The sequence below is a fragment of the Columba livia genome, chromosome 13 (genome assembly GCF_036013475.1).
Source record: "Columba livia isolate bColLiv1 breed racing homer chromosome 13, bColLiv1.pat.W.v2, whole genome shotgun sequence".
Taxonomy (NCBI): Eukaryota; Metazoa; Chordata; class Aves; order Columbiformes; family Columbidae; genus Columba; species Columba livia.
Window position 1 is genome coordinate 6,993,015 of NC_088614.1, and position 7,479 is coordinate 7,000,493.

The window sequence follows — 7,479 nt, forward strand, 5'->3', positions numbered from 1 at the left end:
ATCAATTACTCCTTTAACAAAGCCTTAAAATTTAACACCTGCCCTGTAACCACACAACTTAAACATGGCTGGATATTTTGGACATTAAAGCCAGTCATTGTTAATGTAAAACAGATTATAAATTACAAAATAAAGTTACAAAATATTTTCATGCTCTGAAGGAAATGGAACGTTTCCCAAATCCAAACTCAATCTTTTTAACTCTCTTCAAGGGCTTTTCATGTATTATTGAAAACTGAACTACCACGATAGAATGCCAAGATGTCATTTAATGTATGGAATAAGGCTCAGTTTCAGAATAAAATTGTTATTCTGGTCATTTTCTATGGGCAACCATTTTAAACGTACATTAATACTAACAGGGAAAACCCATTGTTTCAGGAGACACTGCTATGAAGTTATTAAGACAAAAGGGGGTTTTGTTGGGTTGTTTGTTAAGATCTTGCTTGATTACTCAAAATTCTACAAATTTTATGTTTGCTTCTTGAAAGCCGGACATCAACACAGCACTAAACCTAAGGTAACCTCACATAGAAGGTGGAAAAAGTAGCAAAAAAAGGTTCCAAACTCATATTTTATGACAACATGAAAGCTGCTTCCACTGAAGCAAGCACTCAGCTGCTAATACCCATCCAAACTTGTTTACTTAAAAAAAAAAAAAACACAAAACACCTTCCCTTGAGAGGTCTAAAAATAAACTGATACATAAACTGTATGTCCCATGGCAGGATAAAATTACTATATTTGGTTAAATACACAACTTCCCACTGTAGAAAGATTAAAAAAAAATATATCAAAGGGCAGCACTTGAATTGCAAATAAGGAAAGAGAGAAAACCGAGTGTGTCGTTGAACACATCACTAATCTGAAGAGAGCAGAAAGTGCCACCCCGAGATGGATGTGAAAGCCCCTTGTGATGACTCAATGAGCACACACACAAAACGGCACTTCCGGAGGCTGTTTTTTCACCCCCTCTTTGCAGGGATGAGAAAAGAACCGGCCGCTTTCCACCCGCTACCTGCGAGTAAGGGAGGGGGCGCAGCCAATGTCACCAGTGTCACCAAACACTGACACCCTCCTACGACACGGGGGGAGCGAGTGCGCCCAGCGCTCCCCTCCCAACCCAGCCTGCGCTGCAGAACCTGCCCCGTCCTGGGGGTAGAGGGGGCACGGGCACACTGTCCCGGCCCCGACCGCCACCTCAACCGCCGCAGAGCTGAGGGAAAGCGACGGAGGAGCCGCAGATAGAGGGGGGCACTCCTCCTCAGGCCTGGGTGCGGGGAACGCAGCCGGGGAACGATGCGAGGAACAGCAGTCCCCCCGGAAGGACCAGCTCCGGCGGCGGGAGGAGGCGAGGCCCCGGTCGCCCCCCGCCGCCCCGTCAGGATGAGGGGGCCCGCGGCCCCCCCGCCTCGGCCCCTCCCCGGAGCCGCCGCCTCGCGGCCCGTGTGCTCGGGCAGCGCTATGAGAAGCGGGCGGGCTGTGAGGGCCGGGGCTCAACGCCCGGCGCCAGGCCCCCCGGGAGCTCAGCCCCAGCCGTCCGGCCGCGGGGCGCCGCGGTTACCGTGTGCGGTGCCGAATTCTCGTGGTGTTTGTCGAGCGGCTGCGATAATGGCGTCCTTCCTCGCGAGAGATCTCCGTCTCCGCAGCGCGCAGGCGCCACCGCGCTGCGCCCGCTCAGCCCCCGCCCGCCCCGAGCGCCCGCGCAGCCGCACGGCAGCAGCGGCCCCGCGGCCGCCCCTGCACGGCCGCGCCGCCGGCTGAGACTACAACTCCCAGAGGGCAGCGCGGCGGCTCCTCGGCACCGCCCCCGCCGAGCAGGCCGGGACCTGTAGTACCCGCGCCCGGCGCGGTGCATGCCGGGAACTGTAGTCACAGAATCCCAGAATGTCGGGGTTGGAAGGGACCTCGAAAGCTCATCCAGTGCAATCCCCGCGCCGGTGCCCCGCGCTGGACTCTCTCCAGCAGTTCCCTGTCCTGCTGGAACTGAGGGGCCACAACTGGACACAATATTCCAGATGTGGTCTCACCAGGGCAGAGTAGAGGGGCAGGAGAACCTCTCTGACCTACTGACCACCCCACTTCTAACCCACCCCAGGTACCATTGGCCTTCCTGGCCACAAGGGCACAGTGCCGGCTCACTAGTGCTAGTCCACACCACGCATCTCACACACGGCACCCCCCGCACACACGCGCTGCACCCACACAATGTCCCCTCTTTTCCTCCCCCTTTCACCCTGAGGTGCGCACCCAGCGCTGCCGCCACCCGGAGGGCTCCACAAACCCTCTTGCTCAGACTAGGACACAATAGGGTCTTGTGGTGCACCCCAGGATCTGCCAGGATTGTTTTGTGTTGGTGTCCTGCAGCCTGCGATCACAGCTCTGCGATTCCATTTCTGACAGCATGTCAGGGCTGCTGCAAACTCCAGTGTCATATCTTTTCTTTAATAAGTGTCTCCTGACCTGCCAGGTGGTGTAGCCACGGGGTTTGGCCAGAAGAACTGCCAGCAAGAAGATTAAATATATTCACACCTCGAGAGCTGCCTTTGTGCACTGACACATTCCCTTTTCCTACTCCTTCTTCTGGTCCCTCCATTAAATTTCTTCCGGTTCAAATGGCTCCTGCACGCTTGCATCGCTGAAATGGGATGATCTCAATGTGAGCTGTCGCATTAAGGAGAAAAATGTTACCATGCTCAGAACACAGCTGAGGAACAGGCAGCAAGTGGGAATTTGCGAAATTAGCTCATCAGACTGACGCTTCTGTTGCTTTGCTCCTGCATTTGGTGTGAGAACAGAATGACTGGGCGAAGGTGGAAAACCTTCTGTTCACCTTCTGGGAACGAGAAAAATATGCAAAAGCACAAAATGAAGCACAGAGGAAGTGTGCGCATAGCTCTGAAAGAAGACAAAGATTAGATTATTTTACTATAGCCTTATATATCACAGTGTTGCCTGAACAAGATCATCATCATACTTCATTTTTCAGCTTCAGCTGTAGCTTTTTCATATTCAAACTTAAGGTGTCCAATGCAGGACTTTTGTACCTGTATGGAATTAACAGTGTATGTCACAAAGGCTCCAGTTTCTAAAGTGTTTCAGACCCCAGGGGACCAGCAATTCCTCCTGGTCATCTATCTGAGAGTTACAGAGTCAGAGAACAGGACATAAGAAGTTTAATGTTTGAAGCAGGGAAATTTATGCTGACAGAGGCACAAGTGTCTTGTCTTCCTTCAACAGTGCTCATAATGACTTCTCAGGAAGGTGTTTTCAGTATTAGAGTTATCATGAGCCTGGGAATTAACAACTGATGTGTTAGGAAAACCCTTGCTTCTGCTTCCAGATTTGTAACTGTTCGGCTGAGTCTGTTAATTTATTTATTTATTGTGTTCTCTTCCTTCGCAAGCAGATTAGGAAGATCAAAGGTTAAACTGCTTACAAACTGACTTTTCACACAGGATTATTTCACGCTTTGCTGCACAGATTTGCCCTGCAACAGGTTCGCCAAACAGTTGCTGCTGCACTCAAGCAATTGCCAGGTCTCAGCTAAATCGATGTAAATCTCAGCGTAGCTGCTGTGGAAAGTTGCTAATAAAAGCCTTTCCCATCATAAACCAAATCTGACGTAAAACCTGTCCTGTCTTCTCATCAGTACATTCCCTCCCAGAGAAAATTAACTCATGTTCTCCTGAGGATGCGAGATCCTGCTCCTCTCTGTATGGTCAGTAAATCATTTATCTGCTAAAACAACATAAACCAGAAAAAATTTGCATTGTCATAAACGAGTTATACTATTTGCCTGTAGTCATCAAATTAACTCCAGGAAATAGAATCCAACTGACGTCTACATGTTTGAGCAGAGATAGCAACATAAGAAAAAATAATACAGCAATTTCCCACTAACAGTCAAGACCTACTTTGTGCTTATATGAGAAAGCCCAGATTTGGGGTTTAGTCTTTAATTTACAGTACCAACACACAAATGACTTACCTAAGGACAATTGTCTCCTGTGCTTTACAACCTTCCAAGCTTTATGAGCTTTCAAAAATATGCTCATCTGAATATTTCTGCAATAATATAATGAAATGCAGTGTAAGTCCCCCTTTAGTGAACAAAGGCTTCACTTGGCCATGGGTGCAGAGATTGCCCGTGAACAAGCACTAGGAAGACGTTGATAACACTGTTGTATTCTGATTTACACCATGGTAACTTGCTCAAGTGCCTGCGTCAAATCCATTCTTATTTTCTTCCCCCCTTATAAAAATGAATAAGAACTTCAAAGTGCTAATACATCAATTTCATTTTTTAATTTTATAGAAGAAAGTACATTTTATTGTGTTATTCTGTTGTCCCACATAAAATAACAAGATTTTTCTTTGTTGTTTTATTTCCTCACCTTTTTCATCCTCCTTTTTTAGTCTCTTCTCTTGCATTTTATGTATGTGCTAACTTTTTTTCTGTCATGTTATGAAGAATCATTGGGTTCCAGGAAATATCTAGCTTATTTTACTGTTGTATCAGCATTCATTTGCTATTGTTTCCTAAGGAAGCTGCTGCTTCCACATGTTTTGTGCGGATCAAGAGAGATTGGTATCTCATTCATTGGTTTCCTTTTTTTTTGTTAGGGAAAAAAAAAACTTACCATAGCATCAAAGGTAAAAAATTAACACACTGTGCACACAATTTTGCAGCTGCATCAGCGGCAGGAAGACAAAGGTTGCCAAACAAAGCATTTGTTTAAACAAGTGACAGGCATTCATAATTATACTCGCTGCCCAGCATGAGAATATAGAAACAAAGGCATGAAGAACACAGATGATGTGATCAGGTCACAGAAGGAACTCCAGAATATTTGCTGTAAGAACTCCGTAGGAATAATTTTATTTCCTGTGGATAAAATCTTTGTTCACATCCTATGCTATTAAAACAAAAAGGGTACTTGAAGTTCTGATTCCGTGTCTATTTGAGTTACTTTATTTATTTTCTATATAACTCTCATAACTGGACAGGGACACAACCACATCCTTGTGAACACAGCATGCACTATCTTGCGACATAGTGATGCTTAATTAAAAGTTACATAAAATACATTCTGTAAACAACAGTAATGTCCACGCTATTTGTAAACTTGATGTAGCATTTCTCCTTTTATCGAGAGAAAACTTTTCTGCTGTTGAAATCTGTTGCCAGGTTTCCTCCCCTGAGTACAAACTTCCTCATCACTTCCTTTTCAGACACCATCTCCATTTTCAATTCTCTCAGAACCGTTCTTCGATTCTTACTACACAAAACAGGTCAGGGTCAAGTGGGTTTTGCTCCTGTATCTCCTTCAACCAGCGCTACAATATAGGGCAAGACACAGACATTCTCTGTTCTGACTCTGATCTCACTTCTGGTTTATGTTGGGTAAACCCCATTTTATTCAATGAAGATACTTGTAATTTTCACGAATGAGAATGGAAGAAAAGGCCTTAAATTCCCATAGCAGAGAGAAAAACATCATTACATGTTTGGTCATCCAGCTGGTCAAAGTTTGCGGTCTTGTAAGGTCATTTTGCCAATCTGAGAAATGAGGTGAGGAGGGTCAGGTATGATTTATTTACATGTTGTTCCATCTCCCTGGAAAACATCATGGGGGATAAAAAAAAAAAAAAAAAAAGATAGCAGGCTATTCCCCTTCTCAGAAATTTGCCATTCTAACAAGCTCTGCATTTGCACTTTGCCCAGCGCTGATCTTCCCAGGATCACGCTCACAGCTGCTCCCGCTGCCCTTTTACCTCTTTGACGCGGCCGATACCTTTGCCCGGCATTTGCTGGTTTGTCCGGATTTGCTCAGGTTTGTCACAGACCGTGTTGACTTGGTCAGGTACCATTATCATAATCATCAGTGTTTCTTAATCCACTGAAATTATCAAAAGCCTGAAGGGGTGCTCATCACACTTACTGATTTTAGAGGATTTTATCCTTTTCTTCAGACTGAGAACTGCTTTCTCATTCAGTTTGTAGTCCCCACCTTCACACATTTTGAGAAATCCAGATACCAAATGTATAGCAGCAATGCAGGAGCTTGATTTTGCAGTTCTTCCACAGAACTGCTTTGCTGACAACGATTTGCTCTTAGATATTCTGAAGCAGGCAGCTGAGAGACTCTCGACATTAAGAGACTCTCCCAAATAGTAGGTTTTGAAATAGTAAATAGCACAGATAAGCCACTTTAGGACACTAAAGAGGATTCCCTGAGCCTGAGCCTTGAACTTACACCCCATGCGATAAACATTATCAAGGAAATAAGTTCTTAATTCAAAACACTGCCATTTGTTAAGTAAAACAAACAAAACTCTATTTCACAGATAATTTTATGGATTAAGAAAGATGTGGGGTTTAATGGCAAATTTTTAATGGCAGAATGTTAATGGTCTTATGAATTCTGCTCGCTGTCATTGATAGATGCTGTAGTTTTCGAAATATGTACTTAATGGAGGAAAATAATCACACAGATTTTGTAAATACAAGAGAGTTATTAAAGGCCCCACAACATGATGCTTTTGCCCTGTCATGACCCTGAGGGCACTAACAAGCTGAGAAGCTTCACCTGCAGCCCCCAACCTCAGCCCTGCCCATGGGCCAGGAGCATATTTAAGCCCACCCCTGGGCCCATAAGTGTTGTTGGGCTTGTTGTTTTCAGGTTTATCTTTGGGATGGACTTTTGCTCTGTTTCCTTTTGCTCCTTTCTGAGCTCACTGCTTTGTTGCTTGCTGGGTTTGGGACTGTTGGGGGACCCTTTCACCAGGGGTGCTCAGCATCTGTGGGTGACACTCAGCTGGTGAGGATACTGCCTGTGTTGGGGACATCTTTGGCTCCCTGTCCTCAGAGAGCAACTGGCCCGTGCTGCTCTCTGATGTACCCACGAGCCCTTTCCTAATGGCTCTTTATCTTCTTCTGCAATGTTATGAAAAGTCTTTATAAAATTGGTTGCTTGGCCCAAGAAACTACAGCTCTAATTTGGAAGCCTGTGCCACTTACATGGATTCCAGGTATGGTAGGAACAGTGAACACCCTGAAGAAAGTTACAGGATGGGCTTTCTATATGTATCTTTCACTTAACAAAGCTATTGGATTGCATGTGGGAATAATAAGAGTGTAACATTGTTCATGCTTTCATCATTAAGAAACATAGGTCAGGAAAACTTCTCAATGTGCTTCCCCCTTTCGTGCCCCCCACCCCCCCCCAATAAAAAAAACCCCACCCACTTCAACAGGGTCAAAGTGGTACGTGAGTGGGAGGAGTAATGATGGTTCCTTGTGTCTCTTCCTATTTCTAGTCTATATACAACATTATTCCTCTCATGGGACGTTTAATAGTTCAGAACAAATTTCCCACCTTGAGGCTGCGATGGCACTGTGTTGTGAGCTAAGGAACTTGGCTGCAGGTGGCTGCTCCCCTTCCTGTTCTGGGCAAACCTTGTGTGTCTACCAGA

General features: G+C 45.5%; 1 protein-coding gene across 12 annotated transcripts in view; it reads right to left on the reverse strand.

Moving 5' to 3' along the window:
- BANP (BTG3 associated nuclear protein) overlaps positions 1–1,710 on the reverse strand; it is a 131,621-nt gene extending 129,911 nt beyond the window's left edge. For 9 of the 12 annotated variants that reach the window (XR_010465913.1, XR_010465912.1, XM_065028808.1 and 6 more), the window contains exon 1: positions 1,565–1,710. The gene's annotated coding sequence lies outside the window, so the exon portion shown is untranslated. The remainder of the gene's footprint in view (positions 1–1,564) is intronic. The other 3 variants (XM_065028809.1, XM_065028805.1, XM_065028807.1) reach the window with 1 other exon arrangement.
- Positions 1,711–7,479: the final 5,769 nt, after the last annotated feature.